The sequence below is a fragment of the Miscanthus floridulus genome, chromosome 15 (genome assembly GCF_019320115.1).
Source record: "Miscanthus floridulus cultivar M001 chromosome 15, ASM1932011v1, whole genome shotgun sequence".
Taxonomy (NCBI): domain Eukaryota; kingdom Viridiplantae; phylum Streptophyta; class Magnoliopsida; order Poales; family Poaceae; genus Miscanthus; species Miscanthus floridulus.
In genome coordinates this window covers 21044464-21067521 of record NC_089594.1, presented here as the reverse complement: position 1 = coordinate 21067521, position 23058 = coordinate 21044464, and the positions used below count along the sequence as shown (strand labels likewise).

Genomic DNA, 23058 nt, shown 5'->3' with positions numbered 1-23058 from the left:
TCCTGCATGGGGAGGCAAAAAGTTGTCTGCCTATGTGGGTGCCTTAATCGCCGCGTCCGGAGCGGGTCAGTAGTGGGCCATACCCAGGCAGTGTTCAGTTTGACCAAAGAGGGACGCCTCGCCGACCGGGGTTTGTCCCGTCAGTTCCGGCGCGTCCCCTCAGATATCAATCAGCATTGATTCCGTATTTAAAGAGGGGAAGGGAGAGGGTTTTTCGTCCAACCTTTCGCCTTTCCTTAGCTACCGCGTCTCCTCTTTAAATAGGGAGGGGGCGAGGAGTTCTCATCCCACCTCGTCTTCTACCTCCGAGCCGCTATCTCTCCTTCTTCTTCCTTTCCGCCGAATGCATCCGTGCGTCGCGGCACTTCCTGAGTGAGGAAGAGTAATGCTAGAGAGAGAGAAAACTCACAAATTTGCTCGCGAGTCTGGTGTGTGATGTCGAGCCAGAGGCTATCCAACGTAGATGAGATGGTGCGTGCTGCCCTTGTTGAGGAGTCGCTGTTGTCGAAGGAGAAGAGGCGCCGGTGGGCGTCGTACGTCATCGACTGCGCCGTCGTCCGCTGTGCTCCTCCTTTGGCAGGAGGCGTTTCTTGCTCATACGCCGTTGTCAGGGTTATGGCTGGGGATGATGGTGTAGTCCCCAAACGCTCCGGCGGAGGCGTCACTGTCGAGGTTGCGGCTGACGATGATGGCGTAGTCCCCGGACGCTCCGGCGGAGGCGTCGTAGATGGTGGTGCCTTCGAGGATCCAGCGAAGCAGCGGGATATCGGGATGTCGCCGATGGAGAGCGTGGCACGGCGACCGCAGTAGACGAGCTGGCCCGTGTACACGCCCCGGGCGTCACCGATGGAGAGCGTGGCGCGGCGACCGCAGTAGCACTTGTGGTAGAGCTCGCCTTTGATGGTTTTCAACCGGTAGGCGCCTAGGTGAAGTATTTCCGTGACGACATAGGGCCCTTCCCAGGGCGGGGAGAGTTTGTGGTGATCCTTGTTGCTCTGCACAAGACGGAGGACAAGGTCTCCAATGTTGAAGGCTCGACCCCGCACCCGTCGGCTGTGGTACCGTCGCAACGCTTGCTGGTACTTTGCTGAACGGAGGAGGGCGATGTCATGGGCTTCATCCAGCTGGTCCATGGCGTCTTGGTGAGATGCCTCGGCTCCCTGTTCGTCATATGCTCTGATTCTTGGTGCTCTATAGTCGAGGTCCGTCGGGAGAACGGCCTCGGAACCGTAGACCATGAAGAAAGGTGTGTAGCCGGTGGCCCGGCTAGGAGTTATCCTTAGGCTCCAGAGTACAGCCGGGAGCTCAGTGAGCCAACGCGCGCCGAACTTGTTCAATCGGTTGAAAATTCTGGGTTTGAGGCCTTGAAGAAGCATGCTGTTTGCGCGCTCGACCTGCCCGTTCGTCCGGGGGTGCGCGACGGCTGCCCAATTGATTCGGATGTGTTGTTCATCACAGAAGCGGACGAATTTCCTACCGGTGAACTGCGTGCCGTTGTCTGTGATGATGGAGTTCGGTACTCCAAAGCGATGGATGATGTCGAGAAAGAACAACACAGCTTGCTCGGATTTGATTGTGGATATTGGTCGAGCTTCAATCCATTTTGTAAACTTGTCTATGGTGACAAGCAGGTGGGTAAAGCCTCCGGGCGCCTTTTTAAGTGGCCCAACCAGGTCGAGCCCCCAGACTGTGAAGGGCCACGTGATGGGGATCATATGGAGAGCCTGGGCCGGGAGGTGTGTTTGCCGAGCATAGTATTGGCACCCTTCACAGGTGCGTACAATTCGCTCGGCATCGGCTACTGCGGTGGGCCAGTAGAAACCTTGTCGGAATGCATTCCCAACCAAGGTTCTTGGTGTGGCATGATGACCGCATGCTCCACCGTGGATGTCACTCAGCAGAAGTTTTCCCTGTTCGCCAGGGATACAGAGTTGCAGAATTCTGATGTGACTTCGTTTGTAGAGTTCGCCCTCTACAAGAACGAAGGATTTGGCACATCGTGCGAGCCGTTGGGCTTCCGTCTTGTCGGTCGGTAGTACGTCGTGGAGGAGATAGTTGAGGTAAAGCGTTCTCCAGTCATTGGGAGGATCGGACTCCACTGCTGGGTCCTCTTCAAGCTCCATGACCTCGGGGTCGGGCGGAGCAGTTGGTGGATCGGCCTCGGGGGTCGGACTAGAAGGGCCCTCGTCGGCCTGTTCTGACCCCGCGTAGCGTACCGAGGGTTTGTGTTGATCACTGGCAAAGACGCCTGTTGGGACTGGCTCTCGGCTGGATGCTGCTTTTGCGAGCGTATCGGCCGCTTCGTTGAGGCGCCTGGGGATGTGATTGAGTTTGAGGCCGTCGAATTTGTCCTCTAGACGTCGGACCTCTTGACAGTATGCCTCCATCTTAGTGTCGTGGCAGCATGACTCTTTCATGACCTGGTTGACGACCAGCTGAGAGTCGCCCCTGACGTCGAGGCATCAGATGCCCAGCTCGATGGCAATTCGTAGGCCATTGATGAGTGCTTCGTATTCTGTAGTATTGTTTGATGAGGGGAAATGAAGCCGAACCATGTACCTCATGTGGACCCCGAGGGGGGATACAAAGACTAGTCCTGCTCCGGCGCCCTTTTTCATCAGCGATCCGTCGAAGTACATTATCCAGTACTCTTGATCGGCGGCTACTGGTGGCATCTGGACCTCGGTCCACTCCGCGATGAAGTCAGCTAGTGCCTAAGATTTGATCGTTGTTCGGGGGACATAAGAAATGCCCTGATCCATCAGCTCGAGTGCCCACTTTGCGGTTCTTCCCGTAGCGTCATGGCTACGAACGACCTCGCTGAGGGGGAACGACGTCACCACTGTCATGGGGTGTGACTCGAAGTAGTGGCGTAGCTTCCTTTTGGTGATGAGGACGGTGTAGAGGAGTTTCTGGATCTGGGAGTAGCGGGTTTTGGAGTCGGATAACACCTTGCTGATGAAATATACCGGGCGCTGCACCTTGAAGGCGTGCCCCTCTTCCTCTCGCTCTACTATTAAGGCAGAGCTAACCACCTGGGTGGTGGCCGATATATATAGTAGGAGAGATTCTCCGTCGCATGGAGGAACTAGGACCGGCGGCTTAGTTAAAAATCATTTAACCATGTCAAGCACCTTCTGAGCCTCGGCTGTCCACTCGAAGCGGTCAGTTTTCTTCAGGAGTCGATAAAGGGGGAGCCCTCGTTCGCCGAGGCGTGAAATGAATCAACTGAGGGTGGCAAGGCACCCTGTGATCCGCTGAACCCCCTTTATGTTTTGGATCGGGCCCATCCTTGTGATGGCTGATATTTTCTCTGGGTTAGCTTCGATGCCACGCTCGGACACGATGAAGCCAAGCAGCATGCCCCTTGGGACCCCGAAAACACATTTTTCGGGATTGAGTTTGATGCCGTTTGCCCAGAGTTTCGCAAAGGTTCGTTCAAGGTCGGCGACAAGGTGGTCAGCTCGCTTGGATTTGACTACGATGTCGTCGACATAGGCCTCAACGGTTCGCCCGATGAGGTCTCCGAAGCAATTAAGCATACAGCGCTGGTACGTTGCCCCTGTCGAGAGAAGCGCCGAATGTACCCGCGAAGGGTTTCATCGGCCTTCTGGCGGCAGTTTTTGAGGTCCCATGGGTTTCCAGGGCGTTTGTACGTGCCCTGGAAGTTACCCACAAAGATCTCCGTCAGATCCGCCCAACTCTGAATAGCATTGGACGGTAGGTGCTCCAGCCATGCTCGCGCCGAGTCGGCCAAGAACAACGGGAGATTGCGAATAATGAAGTTGTCATCACTCGCACCACCCGCCTGACATGCAAGCCGATAGTCTTCGAGCCAAAGCTCGGGATTTGTTTCGCCAGAATATTTAGGGATGTTGGTAGGCGGTCGATACCTTAGGGGGAACGCAGCGTTGAGGATGTGTCGGGCGAAGGCCTGAGGGCCTGGCAGGCCAGGGTTCGGGCTTCGGTCCTCATTGCTGTCGTAGCGCCCACCACGTCGGGGATGATAGCCGCGGCGTGCTGCTTCTCCATCGTCGCCGTGGGCACGTCTCCGAGCGTCGATGATGCTGTGTACGTCGCGGCCATGGCCGAGGCGTTGATGTACAGGGACGACGGAGGGCTGCCCGCCGGCTGGCGGTGTTTGGTGTACGGATGCGTCCTTGGTGGGACACACTGAGGGCGCGCGCTGGCTAGTGTCAGGTTCGCGTCGTCGAGACAACGAACTTTCCGCCTGCTGCGCCGCTGCACGCTCGAGTAACGTGCGAATCTCCCGGTGAGCGCGGCGATCTTCGGACGTCGCGGCCTCTAGAAGGCCATGAGGCAAGGCGGTTGCTGCGGCAATGTTCTGGCTGGCTCGAGCAAAGTGAGGAAAGGCCCCATCGTCGGTGAGGATCCTTTGATGTACGGTGCGGGCCGTGGCGCGCACGCGCCCCCCGTCTTTGCGGCGTTCAATCTCGCGATTGATGTCCGCATATTCCCGGGCGAGCCCTTGCCCGGCCTCATCGATCTCTTGCTGACGAGCCCTTAGCTGCTCCATCCTTAGGTGAGATGGGGCTGTCATCTCTTCCTCGGATCTGCTGTCAGGATTGTTTGTAGGGGTGGCCTCTTCCCTAGAGGCGCTTTCGACGTGACCCTCGGGGGTCTGCGTCATGAAGCATTCCCGAGAAGGGTGGTGGCTCCCCCTACTGGAATCTGAGCTGGAGAGCGATACTGGCTCCTCGTTGAGGAGCTCGTAGAGGGTCTCCGTATCCCGCTCAATCGCCCCCACGAACTCGATGTCCGTGGGTGATTGAACCACACGTAGCGCCAGAAGGCGGCCAGCGGTCACCGCAGCGTTGCGGAGACCGAACGGAAACACTGTCGGGGCGCTCCATACGGACCCTTCCGGACACAGGGTGGCGTTGTGAGAGGCCTCCTTGGGTGACAGGACTCCCTAGGAGTTGCCCAACGGGCCCTCAAGCCTGAGACGGCTGAGGTTGATGGAAGGGGGAGATGGGGCGGCTGAGTGAGTCAGCGCCAGCTCTCCTCCTAGTGTGATGATGAAATCTAGGTCGCCGAAACGCACGTGTGCGCCCGGGGCCCAGGTGATTGCGTGGGTGGCCATCCGAGGCCTGATTTGGAATGCGCAAGCCCCCTACCTGGCGCGCCAACTGTCGGTGTTTCGTACAAGCACCGTCAAGTAAATTTATAGTAATGCGTGTTAGGCTCGGATGGTGCGCTAAAGGACACAAGATTTATACTGGTTCGGGCAGAACGTCCCTACGTCCAGTTTGCTGTTGCTTGTGTTATTAGCACCGTGAATGATCTGTAGTAAGGGGTACAAACGATCGAGATAGGGACTGGTCCCAAGTCTCTGATGGAAGGGTTGAAAGGTGGTCAAGAGCTTCGTAGCCGCTTGACTGTGTGTATGAGTGCGTTCTCTTGTTCGGTCTTATTTTTTGGTCCCCCCTTGATGGAGGAAGTGCATCCCCTTTTATAGATGAAGGGGCTGGCTTTACAAGGGTCAGGGCTCTTGGACGCGTACTCTACTTAGTCTTGTGGCTCACGTCTACCCGGTCAGGTCCTTCATTCTGATGAGTGCGAAGGAAGATAAGTGCTTACAATGTTGTCGATGTCTCTGTAGGATGTCAGGCTAGTTATAGAATGCTGCCCTACGTAGGGTATGGGTTGTAGTACAGTGGTTTTGACTTATGAGCCTCCCCCAGCCTTGCTCCGCGCACCTTCTGATTCCCATGAGTCCTCGTTGGAGGAACGCAGGGTCGGGGTTCGGTGTAGCGCCGTGGCTAAGGCCTTCTGACTGGGTGGACCTGAGGGGTCGGGAAGCGGGCGCCGCTCCCTCGGGTCCACAGCGTGGTGTCGGAATATCCGTCGTTCGTGGAGATAGCAAATCCCTGCCTGGAGCGTAGCGGTTGTCGTATATCTTTGTCGGGTTCCGTGTCCCAGAGCTGAAGGCGGCGCCTACAACTCTATAGGGCGAGGTGCATGCACCTATAATGCCTTTTGGGTTCTGCGGCGCTCGGAAGGGTCTAAAGCACCAGTCCTGTCGTTCCCTGGCAGTACTTTTCCTGCCAGGGCGCAGGGTATGGTCCTTGGAGCCATGGTTGACCCGAACGTCTTGTCTCGTCCTGTACCCATCATCATGAGGGATAGATATCGATCTGGGCGAGGCTCGTTCTTGGCCGTCAGGTGAGACGGAGACCAATCCCTATCTCTTAGGCGAGACTAACCCCGCCCCTCCGGGATCAGGCGAGGCGGAATCCATCCCTCAGCCCTCGGGCGAGACCGAGCCCTCCCTAAAGGCGTCGGGCGAGACGGAGACTAACCCAGAGCCTTTGGGCGAGGCAGGGTTATCCCACAAAGGCGTCGGGTGAGGCTGACCCCGCCCCTCCGGGATCGGGCGAGGCGGAATCCATCCCTCAGCCCTCGGGCGAGACCGAGCCCTCCCTAAAGGCGTCGGGCGAGACGGAGACTAACCCAGAGCCTTTGGGCGAGGCAGGGTTATCCCACAAAGGCGTCGGGTGAGGCTGACCCCGCCCCTCCGGGATCGGGTGAGGCGGAATCCATCCCTCAGCCCTCGGGCGAGACCGAGCCCGCCCTAAAGGCGTTGGGCGAGACGGAGTTTATCCCTCGGCCCTCGGGCGAGACCGAGCCCGTCCCAAAGGTGTCAGGCGAGGCGGAACCGAACTCCTGTCACTTGAACAAGGGATGACACGGCGCCCTTATGCGTCCAGAAGTTTTTCACGTTCGGTGGTTATTGGTTCCACCTTCTGGGGTACCCTGGTATTAGGTCCTCGACACTATCCTTGTTATCACCTGTATATTCCTTCGGGTATGTGTTGTCCACTAATCTTTTGCAGAAATAAAAGAAATTAGTAACAAGGAGCCAAAAAGATTAAAGAGTAGAAAAAGGGCACGTCGAAAGGATGAGAAAGGAAGGAGTGCAACAAACTACTCATGAACAACACATCTGGCCAAGCAAGGAAAGCTTTCACTAGGTGTTACAGTGCCATCACGCTCCAACAACAAAGGTAACATCTCGAGGTAAAGGATCATTCCCTAAAAAAAAGCTTTCCCTTGATTCTAGTGTGCACATAAATGAAGAGTAAAAAAATGTTAGAGGTACAATCTTACTTGATCCAACATGATTAACTTAACATGCTAGTTCTTTAAGTTTGTTCATAGCACCACTCTCCTAATTTCATAGTCTTAACCAAATGAGCTAAAATGTTGCACATCCTGTCTCTAGAATTTGATAGTCATAATTATGTATAGTGATATATTATAGATAGACAATCCTTCTATGCCACATCCTACCACCCATGCTAAGAATGAACAAAGTACATAACATCAACTTTACCTTGTTTAATGTGCCCAAAGTTAGAGAAGAATGAATATAGATTTGGTTCTGTTGGTGTTTTTCCACCAACAGAGCCCATGCACTTGATCTCTACATTGTCTTTGTAAGCAGGATACACTTCGAGCAAAATGATCTAAGAGGTAAAAGTTTTGAACCTATAACATACACACTAAGCAAGGTGCTGCCAGCTTCCACCATTAATGCTTCACTTCAAACTGCCGGACAAGCAAAAGAACATGGGTGGCACTATTACTATCTCAATAGAGTAACCATCAAGGTAAGAAGTCATGTTCGGAGGACTTAAATCACTGAATCCTCGCCGAAAGATAACTCTGTTGTTATCCATATTTACTTAAGCATTGCATATTTATTTTCCCATATTGCATAATCATTTTCCATTAGCATATTTAATTTATTATATCTGTATTAGAAAAGGAAATAAAAAATATCATTCATCGCTGCATATGCATTATAGAACCTTGAAGCCCCATGTAAATATCTTGTGGCATAAACACCCAGAGGCTATTTGATGTGGTGGCATAAAAATAAAATAAAAATGCATTCATCTAGTTATATTAATCTTGCATCATAAAGTATAAAATACAAAAAAATATTGAGAAAGAAGTCTTGTTGAATTTCTGCTTAGAAGAATAAAACTTATAAGCAAATGAGGAGAGGTTCTAGAGAGCTAGGCATAGGTGGTTTATCACTAACGCTTAATCTGTTCCACAAGCTATGTTGTCCATTTGAGCTCTACAGGAATTTTATGGACCAAGAGGGTGACAGAGGGATAAGAGGTTGTCACAACCACACCAAGGAGGTGCATCTCTGCTGCTGTCAACCCATGGGAAAGTGTAACCACGGAATCATCTAGCTTGGGGGAGATCATCCCTCGTATATCTAGCTAAGTATTACTTTCCCTCTACGCTATTATTTTGAGTGTGCTATCACTTAAGAAAAGAAATAAAAAGATGCATAACCATAAAACCAAATAAATATTTTCCCTTATTAGTTATATATATGTTAGATTGGTATAGAATAAAATAAAAAGAAAGAGAGTGTGTACAAAAATTTTCCTGCCTAAAATGAACTCTAAGTTATAAGCTCTTGCATGGAAATGATGAATAGTTGCTCTATCGTAATTCCTTTCAAGTACCTAGTTTTCAACCTTGAATTCTTCCGAGCTTTGGATGCAACTGTTTAGACTTGAAGATTTGCTTTGAACCTAAAACTTGTGGGTAGCAAATGCTTGATCTAAGTCTAGGTAATTGACGGATATGAGATGAGTCTTGTCTGAGCTGCTGTTTGTCTTGTTTCTAGCAATACTAGAGTTCAGGAGGTTTATTTTCTGAAAATCTTAAATGCTACATGATGAGTTTCATGTATGATAGAGCTTGAAATTTCTACCACAGCCATACATGTTAGACTAGGAAAACATGTACATCTTTAGGCTGCTTGCATTGCATTGAGTGCTGTCAAGCTTTGTTGATACCTTAGAGACTTGTCATGCTTTTAAAATCAAGATCACACACACTCCACTCAAATATGTTGCTTCTACATTGGCAGTACGCAACAACAGGCCATGTCCTATCCACCCCAAAAATATTCCACTCCTACACTGGGAGTGAACATCCAAAAATATGTCTCTTATTCATCCATCCAATCATCCTTTGCCATAAAATAAAGCTCCACGTTTTTGTATACTATCTCTTCAATCATTATTGTATTGCAGACCAGAGGCATGGGCTTTGCAAAATAAGAGTATTGAAAAAAATGGACAAGTGTCCAAAGTATTCAATATTAAAAAAAAGAGATAGCCCATGGTCTTCCTTAGTCTTGTAGAGTTCTCTAAGATCTACAAAAGAGAGGTATGTATCAAAGCAGCAAAAGTAGAATTAGGTTTTCACTACCATTACCCTTACCATTACCACCTACCACATACACCACCATATTTAGCCATTTCACATATAACTACACATGCACATCTTGATTTGATTGTATGACTCATTTCTTTGGATCCATTTTTTGACTTTACAATATATGCTTTGCAAGTATGTATGTGTTGTCTCCCACCTATGAGCTCCACATAAGCCTTAGTTGTAGGATGAGAGAGAATATTGTGATTCTGCCTCAGAGAGTTCCAAAAATACTATATATTTCGAGAAGGCATAACACTTATATTGCCTTGGTAAGGATCCATAAATACCACATATTGAGAGACCTGAGAGAGTCATATAAAGGAAACTCTGAGTTTTATTTTGAAAACATACAAAACTCTGGAATAATAGTTGAGCAAAGAGCTTGAGACATAGTGCTTGACTTGACTGTTCTGTCTTTCAATTGCTCAAGACCCAAGTGAAGGCTACAAGCCCCATGGTTGAAGGTAATATGGGTGAGTTTGAAAGTCAGAATAGTTAATTCTAACCCAGAGGAGAATTCTTGTTTGAAAGCATATGTACTTTTGAGGTGTGAACCCATTGTATCAACTCCTGATCCATCGTTGAGTTTATCTTTGCTCAGGGACGAGCAAAGGGTAAGCTTGGGGGAATTGTGGTGGTAGATAAGTACCATTTTTAACCGTCAACAAAACATGAAAAAGGACCTAAACATAATTACCACTTAGATATAGGGGGTTTACTGATAGAATTCCATGAGTTTTGGTGAATGTCTGTTTTTGCAGGGTGACAGCTGAAATTAATCAAAGAAGGCCCACATGTCCGGTTTACATAGAGATATAGGGGCTACGCACACTTTTCTGGACTCTAGAAGGTACGAGAAGGCTCTAGAACAAATGGGAGGCAAAGCAGCCATGGAAGCAGAGCCGCCGCCCTAAACCCTAGGGCGGTCGCCCTGGCCCAACAGCCAATCAGGCTCTGGCTCGTGGATCGCCCTCCACCGCCTTTGAAGATCAATAATAATCGTCCATTTAAGGTCGGTTTGATCCGACGACTGACGCTTCTCCAAAAGGGCTATATAAGCAAGGCCCCTGGCCCCTAGAGGAGGCATCCCATAATCATAATTCATATTCTCCAGTCAGGATCAGGTGAGAGGTGTCACATGAAAGGATAACCTCTCTAGAGTTAGCATAGGATCTAGTCTTCTAGATAATAGAGAGATGGAGAGCGAGGGAGGAGTTTGGAGGAGGTGCCGACCTATCAGTGCTTCTTCTTCGGTTTGTACTTCGGCGGGATCAAGTTCTACCTGAGCTTGCTCCTGAGATGTCTCTAGCAATCAACTTCTAATTCAAGTAAGATTATGTTTATATTATTCTTCTGGTTCATGGCTCTTTTGAGTGCTTTAATCCTTATTGCATGCTTGGGTTAGAGTTTTATCGTAAGTGTAGGCGTGGTGCTTAGACTTAGGTAAACATGAATATACCCTGCATTCTAGATCGGTGGTAGATCGCGTACGTGATAGGTTCGTTGAGTCCTTTGTAGTCCACATCCTGTTTGTAGGCCTAGCAGGACTGTAGTTGCTAAGGGCAATCATCCTCTGTTGGTGTCTTTCCCTTATCATAATGTCCCCAATTGAATTGTAGAAGACATATCTTACCTAGGTTAGAACTAGAGAACCTGAGATATCCTCTCTATACTCCTGTTATCGACCCTATCCTTGATTGCTGCTCCTAGACATGTCTACCTTTAATTTAGTCTCTACCTATTATTGTTTCTATCTCAGTTGTTATCTTCACTTTCTCACCTCTTCTAGTTAAGTTAGAACATAGTTGATCTCACACGTTTCCCTATGGATACGATATTTAAAACCTTCTAGGTGAAAGCTACAACGGTATCCGTGCACTTGCGGATTTATCTATGTGCATCTTAAATATACCAACATGGGGGGAGGTGGCCGAGGCAGGATCCAGCTCGGGGAGGTGAGGTGGCCGGCCAGGATCCAGCTAGGGTGACCGGCCAGTCACCACCACGGGTGGCCTGCGAGGCGCACCACCACGGGTGGCCGGCGAGGCACCATGACGGGTGGCCAGGCCAGCGAGGGTCGATGGCGTGGTGCCAGCACGGGGTGGCTAGCGTGGGACTAGCACGGGGTGGCCGGCGAGGCACAAGCAGGTGCCTAGGCCGGCGAGGCTGCTGGTTGTGTTGGGCGATGAGGGACTAGCTGGGGTCATTGGCCAGGCTGCATCTGGTGTCTCCTAGGCTGCTGATAGGTGAGGTCGCTGGCGAGGATGGAGGTGGGGTCGCTGGGGAGAATGGAGGTGGGGTGGCCGGTGAAAGTGCATCTAGCCCATTAGTGGGTTTTGGATGATTGAATGACAACGTGATTAAAGAACTAACCCGTTTGCTAAGTGTGGACAGGTAATAAGTTATCTCACAGGTACTTAATGAAAGCCAAAATGATGTGTTGTTGTATAAACAATCTAGTTCAAGCACAAGACAACAATGCAAATGGAATTCATACAAATGCTTGTTTATTGTGGGATTTCCATGTACTATGTGAAAGCAAGCTCATGACTATTAGTTAATGAGACATGAGGGATTGCATATGGAATGGTCTCATATTTGAAGCTTGCTAAATTGAAATGAAAAAGATAACAATACATATGAATGGATGATTCAACACAAGATGTGACTTAATGGCTTGAGATGGTGAAGATAGCAAGGAAAGGCTTCGAGGTACTAAGCAAGGGTGAAGGGCAAGCGATGGCTTGGCGGCCGAAGAACCTAGCTAGGGTGAAGAAGAAAGTACTTGCATTTAGTTGAGGTACTAATCAAGCTAAGATGGTCATATTGATGTGAAGGATCAAATCTATATTGGACAAGTTGATTAAAGTGACTTGATGCATTTGGAGTTATTCATATTTGATGAATGGAATCAAGTCACGTGCTCAAGATGGCTATGCTCAAGTGACAAGATCAATATTGACATGTTGGCACCCTCACTTGATGAAGATTGAAAGACACGGCATCAATTTAAAGAAGATCAACTCAAAAGGTTTAATTTTGTTTTTCTTTTGATCTTGAGTTAATAGGTATGCCGTACTATTAAGAGGGATGCAAGTTTAGGTGGTCTGAGGAAGATAGAGTGCTCAAGCATAATAATAAAATCAAAAGAGAGACACTCTAGCACTTCACGAGCACATAGAATAATTTTCTGTGACTGTCGGTGTCGGAAGTCCCGACGTAAGCCGGAAATCCCGACAGTCGGAAGTCATGACTCTTGCCGGAAGTGCTGACTCCCAGTCACTGCCTACGCTGTGACTGTGGACGTCAGAAGTCCCGATGTGAGTCGGAACTCCCGACAGTCGGAAGTCCCGACCCAAGCCGGGAGTCCCGGCATCGATGGTTCTACTAACCTGCTGACTGTGCACGTCGGAAGTCCCGACGTTCGTCGGAAGTTCCGACCGTCGGAAGTTCCGACCGTCGGAAGTTCCGATGTTTGTCGGAAGTTCCAACGTTGGCTGTCTCGAGTGGACTTTGACCTCGTATGAACAATGTTTTCTTCATACATCGGAAGTCCCGAGATCTGCGTCGGAACTCCCGACGTAGATCTGAACGGTTAGATTTTGCCTTGGAGTATTTATACCCGTCTCCTCCATTCTAACCGTTGCCCACTCATTTCATTGCGACAAACTCTCGGCCAAAACAGCCCCCAAGCATTCTAGGCTTGCCACTCCTCTCTCCTTTGCCTCCAACTTCAATTCCTAAAGGGTTTGAGTGATTGGAGAGTGGATTGAGTGAGAAAAACACTTTGAGCAAGCTTGAGCACTTGATTTCTTCGTCAAGCCGGTTTGATTTGCATTTGTTACTCTTGGGGATTTTCCCCTAGCCGGCGAGGCGTCGCCCAAGAGCTTCCATCTTGTGGAAGAGCCTTGGGAAGTTTGTATTACCCTTGATTTCTAGTGAAGAAGCTCAAGTGACCTTTGTGGTATCCTTGAGTGAGGCAAGGAGGTGGAAGAGACTCCGACCAAAGTGGTCACCTCAACAACGAGGACGTAGGAGCTCCTTTGTGGGGCTGCCGAACCTCGGGATAAATTCTTGTCTCATGCGTGCTTGTTGTTGTTGTGATTTGCTCGAAATTACATGTATTTGGTTGTCTTCCTCTCTCTAGCTATTTCTTAGGGTTTGGGCCTCAATCTACGGAGTGGTGGCTTATCAACGTCAAGAGAGTGACCCAACACCTTACCTTACCACTAGGAAGTGGGTTTGTAAGTTATCGGCATCACAAAGTTCATTTTAGCACTTGTAGTTCATTTCCCGTAGGGGTCGGAAGTGCTGACAGTTTGCGTTGAAAGTTCTGACCCAAACTGTTGGGACTTCTAACACGTCGGAAGTTCTGACCCAAACGTCGGGACTTCTGACACGTCGAAAGTTCTGACCCAAACTGTCGGGACTTCCGACATTAACTGACTAGTGCATTTTGATTCAACTCTTTGGTTGCCGCTGTTTGGCTCCCTAGGTTTATCTAGTATCTTTTATATACTTTGTGGCTAACTTGTGAGGGGTTGTATTACTCTGATTTGGAGTTTCCATTTTGGAAACTCCTATTACTAATCGTTTCTGCTTTTAAAGGTGTTGATTTTTCAGAAACGCCTATTCACCCCCCCCCCTCTAGGCGACATCCTAGATCCTTTCAGTCGGCGAGGATGGAGGTGGGGTGGCCAGCGACAATGGAGGTGGGGTGGCCGGTGATAGTGGAAGAGATGTGGCCGGCCAGAGTGAGCTGAGCACTCTGTTTCTAATCCACACGTCGAGCTAAGTGCCCCCTTGTAATATGACATGTGGGCCCTACATGCTAATTAAACTGATTGCCATATGATCGATTGTTTCAATGACATGTGGGCCCATCCATCTCATTAGCCTCTCTTGTTACGAATTCATTGTACAAACATCTTTTCTTTTTTAATCTATGCCCCAAACTTCTAACAAGTTTTTCTCCCACTTGCTAACTCCAAATCTGATTGTTTTTTTGTAAAAAATTCTAAAATCATGATCTATCAACATATTGCATTGATTTTGGCCATATTTACATGTGTCAAATTATGAACAATTCAAAATCTGAATTAAAAAAAATTACAACTTTACACCACATTTTCAACCCTCGAGATGATTTCAAATAAAAAAGTCATAAACATGAATGATGATCAACACATCAAAACCTACAAACTTTGTATATGTCATTTGTTCATCCGAGAATTTGAGAGTAACGTGCTTCATAAATTTTACATTCTCTCCTATAGTTTCTAGAACTATAAGTGAGATGTGTAATTTTTATGAATAAAGTTACTGTCAAATTGTCGGATGACCAAATGACGTAAATAAAAAATGTTCATATTGATGAGTTGTGCAAACTTTGTGTTCATCACTTTATAATTTGAAATTAATTAGTACCTCAAATTTATGCTACAACTTCTAATATTTTGTATTTCAAATTTAAAACAGCCAAAACAAAGTCAAATGACAATGTACCCAAAACCAAATTTGTAGATCTCGACGCGTTGTACAAATGTGTTTTACACATTGTTTTCATTTTCAATCGTTTATTTGCCCAAAATAGCATTTGTAGTCCTAATACAACTAAAACGGTCAATGACAAGTGGACCCAGTCCGCCAGGACCAAAATGTGCCCCGCGTAGCCTCTCCCACCGACAAGCCATCCCCACCACGCCAGTCCAAATTTTCACAGCCGCACCACGCCCTCTCCTGCCCTCTATCGCTCACCGACAACTGGGACCCACCACCCCGCCCGCTCAGGCCATCCAAATGCCTCACCATCGCCTTATCCTCTGGCACGGTCAGACAAAGGGGAAAATCCCCAATATCCTCTGGTGTCCTCGACTCGCTGCCACGCCGCTGCCACCCACCACCGCCGTCAGCTCCCCTCAACGCCGTACCGCCCACCGCCGCCACCACCCCGCCCACCTCCACCCTCGAACTCCCCGCAGACCAGCTCACCGCCCCCAGTCTCAGTCCCCTCCCTCCTTCCTAAACCTAGCGCCGTCCCGCCGCTGACCACGGTCTCCTCCTCCCTCCCTATACCGGAGCCATAGCTCACGACATTGGGAACCCAGATCCACGGATCCACCATGAAGACAGAGGCCAGAGCTCCCTCAGCGGCGCCTGGACAAGATCCAGGATCCACCTCGACGCCGGAGGACTGATCGGAAGGCCGGTGTACTAGCTCCTCTGTTCTGCTCACCTGCCGTCATCGTTCCCTCCTCCGGCGACCCGCCTCGGCAGTGCTTCTTCCCCGGCCTCCATTCACTGACCAAAGGTACTGCCCCCACCTTCCTCTCCCTCTTTCTCTAATTGGGAGCACATGAGCAAACTGTAAGCTCTGATAAGCAAAGCTTATAGCCATCTCTGTTAGCTAGCCACAGCCGCCGGCCCGACCTTCACTGGACATGTGAAGATTTTGCCAATCACTTTGTACCTCCATATGTTGGTTTTCTATAGTGAGATGGAAAGATTAATGCACTGTCTAACCCTATGGCATCATAAATTAGTTAGTGCCTTGGTTTGCTTCTTCGTGACAAATGTCCTCAGCTATATGAAAATTGAACTACAATCTATACTCAACTGTATGCCAAAAAGGCTTAAGCATTGATATCTGTCCTCAGCTGTTTGTTTTCTGCTGACATACCATTATCAATTTGTCACGTGTTATGAGGTCCAAAAAAAGGAAACTTCCATTGGGAAAACTTGATATCTGTTGCTAGGGATGTGTCATGCATTTTTACTTATACCATTTGTCTGTTAATTGTCTGTTACTAAAATGACTAAAGTTAGCACATATCTGAAGAATACTGATTAGTCTGTTCTTTCTTATACCATTTGTCTATTATTTTTTCTTCTTTCTACCATGTTAAAGAATACTAATTTGTCAGTTTTTCCTTCAACTCCTTTATAGAAACTGAAACCACCAGTTTCTGCTATCTCTACGTTTGATCGTACTATGTAATACAAGAAATGACAAAAATAAAGTATGATCAGGAGAGGGATGAGAATGTAAAGAAAGTTCAGGAACATTTATGTTTCTGGGTATTCCAGTTTTAGCTCAGGAGGTAAGAGATGTTTTGTCAGAAAAGGAAAAGGGCAAAGGGAAGACAGTAGTGTCTGACAACCCACCATCATCTGACATTGATTATGATCCAACATCTGACCTTGATAACCAATCTGACAGTGATGATTCTGGTGATGACCTCGATAATGAGGTCAATACATACTGAGGTGAGACGCACTACTTGGGCAGTTAACAAGTTCATGTTCTGCTTATTTCAAACATGTACATCATTGTACTCATCTAATCTATCTCACACTTCTGTCTTATATAATTCATAACATTCTTGTGTCTCTTGGCAAGTAGGAGAGATGGTTCCAGGAACTCACCCTCAGCAGAAGAAGCAAAAGGCGGGGGCAATGGCAGCTGCCAGCCAGCAGCCACCACGCACGCCAACAAGATTAACTAGGCTCCAAGCAGCCATGCCTTCGCCTGGAGGTCGTCCACCACCTAGGGAGAGACAGCCCTTGCCACCTAGGAACACTACAAAGGACATCCCTAAACCTATTGCCATTCGCAGTGCCACCCAACTGCAAGCCCAACTCAGTACAAGCAGTAGCCAGACTGAGACCACAGAAACTACTACCACAATGCCTAGTACTCCAGAAAACACCACAACCAGTCTAGCCATGTTTGCGCCTATTCCAAGCACAGTTCCTAGTCCTCCAAGATGCACCAGGTTATCTGCAGCCTGGTCTGTGCCTGGTGCAAACTCTATGCAAAGCACTCCTAGATTCAACCCGATCAGTTCAACCATGTCTGAGCTTGGTGCAAACACTGAGCATACTACTCCTACACCGACTCAGCAACCTACTCCCACAACTAGTGTCACCGAACCAGTTCCTATAGACACCTCGCCAGGTGCACGGAGCTCTAGGCAAAGCAATGACATCAATGAGTCTGCTGAACAATTTGATGCTGCAAATTCGAAAGGCCATGTCGATGAAGGAGCATCTTGGTTCCAGGTAAACACAATTTCCAAGCATTATTTTCTCCATTACATATCTACAATTGTTACTACTACATGAACACATTTTATTATTATTTTCCAATTGCAGTGCCCTGAAAGGAAGTCCGCAAGAAAACCATTGGTCTTGGCTTAGAGAGGCTGATAAAAAGAGGAAACAGGCTGCCTATCCAAGTGGCTGAATGGAAGAAAAGACCTGATGTCCCATTTCAGGCAGCAAAGCTGGCATCAGAAACTGGTGTTGCCCTTAGAGACTAGCTGCCTATCTACACATCTTGGAAGCTTTATCAAAGAGGGGGGCCTGCACAAGTACAAAAAAGTGCTTGACAAAGTGGCGGTGAGATAGCTATTTCACTCTGAATACTTTCTTTCATTAATCTACTCCCATGTACAAAATTGTGTCTAATAACTCATTTGTTTGGCTACAGACAAGGTTGGACGTGCAAGTTGAGGAAGAGGGACCAAGCAAGGCTGCATGCACTGATATCGTTAAGAGGGGAGTACGACAGCAGAGGTATCACCTTAAAAGGAAGTACTTCGACCCATCACTGACACAAGAAAAGCTGTTGCCAAACAACCACCACCTAAGATGAAGAAAGCGGAGTGGACCAAGCTGGTAGAGTACTGGTGTGACCCAAAGAATCAGGTCCATGCCCTGCATCATCTATTTTTGTTAATATGCAATTTAAACTATGTGCATGTGAATGAAAACTTTGTATTGCATTTGTGGTGCAGGAGAAAAGTGAAAAGAATAAAGCAAACTGAAGGCAAGTGCAGCTTCACCAAAGGACTGGATCTAGGTCCAGCCTGGTATGAAAACTATATCTTTTGCACAATTAACTTCAAAGATGGGACATTTGTAGGATAGTAGTTACCAATTGCTTTTGAACTGTCAAGTTAGCACATGCTCTAATTATTTTTGGGATGACCTCTGATTTTCAAGCACAATCTGAGTTTTACCCTATGCTTTGTAAGACGACCTCCCATGTTCAGATGAGCCTGCTGCTTGCATTGGTAGGATGAGCCTGCTGCTTTTCTAACATGATATCTGCTTGCATTTGTAAGATTATCCTGCTGCTACTGCTGCTTAACTGCATGGACAAATTATGTCAAGACAAACTGAGTTTGAGCATGCTACTTGCACCATGCATGTGTTACAGTATTAGTCTTTCAATGATGGATTTATGGTGATCTTGCTGTTGACATGTACAAATTTTGGGATCTTGCTGTTGACATGTACAAATAATCCCATGTTTCTCCACCCCCTCACTTTATCTTCTTGGATATCAATGTAAATTGTGTTTTACATGATGCTGAGGCCTAAGTACAACAACATGGAGCCAGATCCTGTTGATTTCTTTGGGGAATGTATGAATAGTCCACAAAATGGTCGTACGCCGCTTGCGGATGACATATATGTAAGTTACATAATTATTGCATACATGTACTGTACTCAAATTCAAGCCTTGTTGAACACTGTTGTATGGCATTGTTAAGAAGTGGAATCATTCTATGTAGGCACAAATGGTTGCAAAGAAGGCAAGAGAACCAGAAGAAGAAGAAGCACCAAAGTCTCCATCCAAGATTGTTGCTGATAGTCTAAGCCAGATCAGTCGTTCCTCAACCTTCCTTCCAAACATTGGTGTCACTAAAGCGTAGAGTGCTGCCCGATCCACAACAGCTGCAGTAGAAGCCCGCATGCAAGCTCAATTTGAGGCAACACTCCAAGCAAAAAGAGAGGAAGCTGCTAGGAAGCAGGAAGAGTTGCAAGCACAGCTTCGAGCTCAGCAGGCCTCTCTTGAAGAAAACCAAAATTTGTTGCGCTAGACCCAAGAAGAGGTGAAGGGGATGAGTACTAGGTTTGATGAGACTAATGCACTACTGCGAGCTATGCTGAAACTCTAGAAAGATTGAGGTAGGTCTGAATGCACTCCATGTTCACAATGCCTATGCCTTAGCTTCTACTACCTTGCTAGAACATCAAAGTTTCTCTGTTGGAACTTTGAGGACTATGTTTCTATGTTTGTGAACTATGTTGTCATAACTATGTTTGAACCTATTGCTGTGGTTGAACAGTTTGAACTTGTTTGATGGAACCAGAAACTTTGTGTGTTGCTTGAACTTGCAAGCACTTGTTATCTTAATAGCTAGAATGTGTGTATGATGGCTTGGCTCAATTGTGTATGACTTATGAGCTCTGATGACAGTGTGATGGATGATGCCTACTGATACATATTTCTGGATGATGGATTCTGATATGTATGTATATCTGTGTGTGTATGACCTGTGATGGAGATCTATGCGGCACTCGTCATTGAATGCCAGGAAATTTCATGATGATCTGTTAGATATGTATATATACAAAGCAAGACATAAGTTAACTATCACATAATACAATATGACGCCTCTGTTCGTCACAAAAGACTGCCTCACTTTATCAGACGAGTACAAAACAAGACAACACTAAAATGTCACATAATATTACATGACGACACAAGTCATCACAAAAAGGCCCCTCATTTTCTCCGAAGCCATACAAAACACGACAAAATAAAATGTCACATAATGATATATGATGATCAAGATTCGTCACAAAAAGTTGCCCAATCAACACTCCCGACTGTCAATTTGTGACGGATCATGTATTACGTGACGAGTTGACTACTAATATGTGACGACTACAGTCGTCATAAAATAGACAAATATGTGACGACAGAATCAAAACTGTAAGAAAAGGTCCTGACATTATGTGACGGTTTTCCTAATTTCGTCACGCAATATTTTTTGTGACGACCTCGTGACGACGATTTTTTCGTCACAAATTACCTTTTATGACAATATCTGTACTTTACACGACAATTGGCCTTTGTCATACAATCCAGAATTTCTTGTAGTATTTATTATTCTTTTGTTTCCTTTTCTACTTTCATATTTTATTTATTCTTTACTTTCTTTTCTTCTTTTCATAAGTTTATGTATCACTTTTTTATTTGCACAGACATACGTGATGTTCTGTCATATACTATTTTATGTCCACGTGTTGAAATATGATGTTCTATTCTGTATTTAATGATGTCTGTATAATATTAATATGTTCTCTGATGTATTTTCTTTGATGTTTGTGTAGTGTTAATGTGATGCTCATGTAGTGTTAATGCGATGTTCGTGTAGTCTTAATATGATGTTGTACAATGCAAATGTGATGTTCAATAACTTTTTCCCCTTGTTTTTAATTGACTATAATTAATTACTTGACTAATTTTTTTTTATTTTTTATCATTATATATGTGATGTTTGCGTAATGTACCTACGATGTTCTATACTATTTGTTGTGATATTCGCGTAAAGTTAATGTGATGTTCGACGATTATTTTTTGAACCGAAAACCAGGCATTTGCCGAGGGCCGCCTTCTTTGCCGAGGGCTAAAAGTTGGGCCCTCGGCAAAGACACGATTTGCCGAGAGCCGCGCTCGGCAAAGAAGAACCGACGGCAAAATGGCGCTTTGCCGAGGGCCGGGCTCTCGGCAAACAATTACTCTCGGCAAAATGGCCCTTTGCCGACGGCCAGGCCCTCGGCAAAACAGCATGCTCGGCAAAGAGCTGACGCCGTGACCTGGCCAAACGGCGTTAGCTCTTTGCCGAGAGCACCCTTGGTGGCTCTCGGCAAAAGTGTGCTCTTTGCCGAGAGCACCACCATCTGGCTCTCGGCAAAGGATTTTTATATTTCATGTGTTTTTTCCTCTTCTTTCTTGCTCTCGTCAAATAATTTTTTTTCTTCTTTTATGCGCTCTAAACTTTTTTCTCCATACACATACTACATGTGGTACTCCATTTAAAATTTGGTGTATTTTTGTAATTATTTGCTATAATTAATTAATTAATTACATTTCAAGCATTTTTTTAATCGAATAAATTTTGAACTTCGAGTGATTTAATCACTAGAAAAAAATAAGTACAAAAATGATATTCATGTTATTTAGCCATTATTCAGGCTAAATAACATTTTGTTTATGATATTTTGCACATTTTGTTTAACGAAACAAAGACCACGAATGTGTCGTCGAATGATTTAAAAATTCTTAAAAAAGGAAATGAAGTCAGAAAATCGTGAGATTGGTCAAGAAGTCATGATACCATACGTGGAGCCTATGGTAAAAAATTGAAAATGTTTTGCACAATTTGTCACGTATGATACTTACAAATCGAGACATCTCCGAATAAGTTTCATGCAGTTGAGAAGAATCCATTAAGATTTTCATACAAAATCACGATCGAATTAGGTTTGGACTTTCAAACTTTTTCTATAGTCAAAAGAGAACATAAGTTGTAACACAGCAAAATTTTGTATTTTTCTGGAGCCGTTTGCCAATTATAATTTTTTTTTGGAAATTCTTTGCCGAGTGCCCTTTAGGAAGTGATGACTCTCGGCAACGTTTTCTTTTTTTTATTCACTGGTTCAAGTTTTGCCAACAGCCCTGGTGGTGCCCTCCACGGCCGGCCCAGCCCCACCCCGACCACGCCGCAGCCCCTCCCCGCCTCGGCCACGCCGCAGCACTTACCCGCCCAGGCCGTGCCCGCCCGCCCGCGCTCCGGTCGCCGTAGCCCTGCCGTCGGCCACGCCGGCCCTGCCCGCCTGTGCCCCTGCACACTGCCGCTCGCCCGCCGTCTGTCCCCGCACCGTGTCCCCTCCTATTGCGGGCTGACATTGCCGATCCTGCCCTGCCGCAGGTCTCGTCCCCGCCGGCGTCTGCCCGTCCCGCCCCACGTGCCCGGCACACTAGGTATTGCAATCTTCTTTTTCTTAGTAGTGGTAGTGGTAGTGGTGGGGTGGTGGTGAAGTGGAGGTGGATTGGTGGAGTGGTGGTGGATTGGTGGAGTGGTGGCGGTGGTGTTGGGGTGGTGGAGGTCATGGCGGTGGTGTTGGGGTGGTGGTGGAGGTGATGGCGGTGGTGGCGATGGCGTTTTGGTGATTGTGGTTGTCGGTGGTTGTTTATGTTGGAAATGTATATGTGCTTGCCGGCCATCGTGCCATTGATATATATATGTGCTTGCCGGCCATCATGCCGTCTGTTTCTTGCAGGTTTTGGAAACCTCACCCTACAGGGGAGGTGCTGCCGAAATTTTGAATTGATAGTCTTGTGTCCTTTTGAATTTTCAGAGAAGGGCCCATCAGAGGCTAGCCGGAGTACCTCGTCTTCCTCGCCGTTGTGGGTCTACCTGCACAGCGTCGCCTCTCCACTACACCGTCCCGCCATGGCCCCGCTAGCCTGACTTCATCGCCACCTGCTGTATCACGGTCATGTATCTCTGCGTAACCCAGTTAGGCGTCTCCTGTTTGAAAGAGATATGGTTAGAAATATGCAGATCTTTGCTTATCTATAACCGTATCTATTTTGAATTGTCCACGTTTTTTTGGATAGCCAGAGGATGCGTAGATGGGGTTAGTTTTCATGGTCTGTTCCGATCCGATATAGAGTTTTGGCACTACCTTCCTGTTGTTCTCTGGATACATAATCTCCCTGTTGGGACGTGTATTTAGAGAACAGCGGGGAGGTGCTACCGAAATTCTATCTCGGATCAGACCAGACCATGGAAACTGACCCGATGTATGCATCTTCGGGTGGGATTAGGACCTATCCTTACCTATTAGATAGTAGGAACGACATGTAGATGCAAGTTGATATTTATATTTATTACTTGGTGATATATATTAGAGAGG

The 23058-nt window shown here is 47.1% G+C and overlaps 1 long non-coding RNA gene across 9 annotated transcripts; it reads left to right on the top strand.

Moving 5' to 3' along the window:
- Positions 1–15128: 15128 nt before the first annotated feature.
- On the top strand, positions 15129–19442 carry LOC136508513 (uncharacterized). Of its 9 annotated transcripts, none has more exons than XR_010772007.1 (7): positions 15129–15586; positions 16363–16542; positions 16679–17337; positions 17431–17676; positions 17768–17985; positions 18075–18757; positions 18858–19442. It is a non-coding gene; the product is annotated as an uncharacterized lncRNA (long non-coding RNA). The 9 variants fall into 9 exon arrangements; XR_010772006.1 differs by having other exon boundaries at positions 16306–16542; XR_010772004.1 differs by having other exon boundaries at positions 16223–16542.
- Positions 19443–23058: the final 3616 nt, after the last annotated feature.